The sequence below is a fragment of the Euprymna scolopes genome, chromosome 16 (assembly GCF_053919585.1).
Source record: "Euprymna scolopes isolate OS-2025 chromosome 16, ASM5391958v1, whole genome shotgun sequence".
Taxonomy (NCBI): domain Eukaryota; kingdom Metazoa; phylum Mollusca; class Cephalopoda; order Sepiida; family Sepiolidae; genus Euprymna; species Euprymna scolopes.
In genome coordinates, this window is record NC_136497.1 from 135,232,156 (window position 1) to 135,233,403 (window position 1,248).

Below are 1,248 nucleotides of genomic sequence, written 5' to 3' on the forward strand. Positions count from 1 at the left end.
TTTAAGTTAAATAAATTCATCGTAAAAATTCTTTGAAAGAAAAATATTATTTTTCTGGGTTTATTTCAAAGATAATTAGTAAAATGTTGAATTAAATTTAAAAAACAACTTATTTGAACAAAAAAAAAAAAAAAAAGAAAGAAAAAAAAGAAGCTTAATAAGCTCGCAAAAGCGAAAGATTCTTGCTTCGCACAAACCGAAACAAACGAATCCGTTTAGATGTGGATTCTACGGAAGCTCAAATGGTCAGAAAGTCAAGAGGCTGTCTGAAAATAATGTTAGGTAATTACAGGAAGGTAGAGAATGCTGGTTTCCTTGTTTTTCTCTAGCCGTGCATCCATAAATTATACATCCTATCGTGAACGTTTGTATAATTTTTACCATTTTTAAATGTAATTATTTTTCTATGTTCCTGATTTTTAATTTAAAAAAATATTTTTCAAGATTATATAAAAGTTATGTTATGCTGAAAGTTTCACATTCATTCAAGCAAGGAAAATATTAGAATCTTACATATAAAAATTATGTGAAACATGTAATCTAAAAAAAAAAGGAAATATTTTTTGCAATTATAATTTTTTTGTGAGAAAATATTAAATAAACAATATTAATTCAATGATAATATCAGTAATTCGAGAAATTCATTTTTGCTTTTGGCGAGTTCATTAATACTGACTGTAGGGGCTTTTTTTTTCGTAATGTTCCTGAATAAAATATTTTTTTGTTCTTACAATTTATGATTTAGTTTCGCTTTTTTTATGAAAATAAATAGCGAAAATAAATTCATTCATTTTTTTTTTTACAACTGAAAACCATAACTTTATTAAAGGTGTCTTTTGTTTGAATAAAATAATACATTTTCATTAAGATTCAAATAAAAAATGATGTTTTCATTATATTTCGTGATCATCATTTGATAGATACTGAACATTTTATTAACATTGGTTGATTTCCTGAGTTTTGGTGAATTTTTCAGAAAACGGAAGGGTCAAAATGTTTATACATTTTGAGTATTGGAATTCATTTTGCACTTACGCAGTAAACACACATAGAGACAATAAACAGACACACACGTACACACACACACACGTACACACACACACACACACACACGGATACACGGATACACACACGGAGGTAATAAACGAACACACATACGCACACACTGAAATACATGGACATCAAAACGAACACACACACACACACACACATACAAACACACAGAAACCCACATGGATGTAATAAACG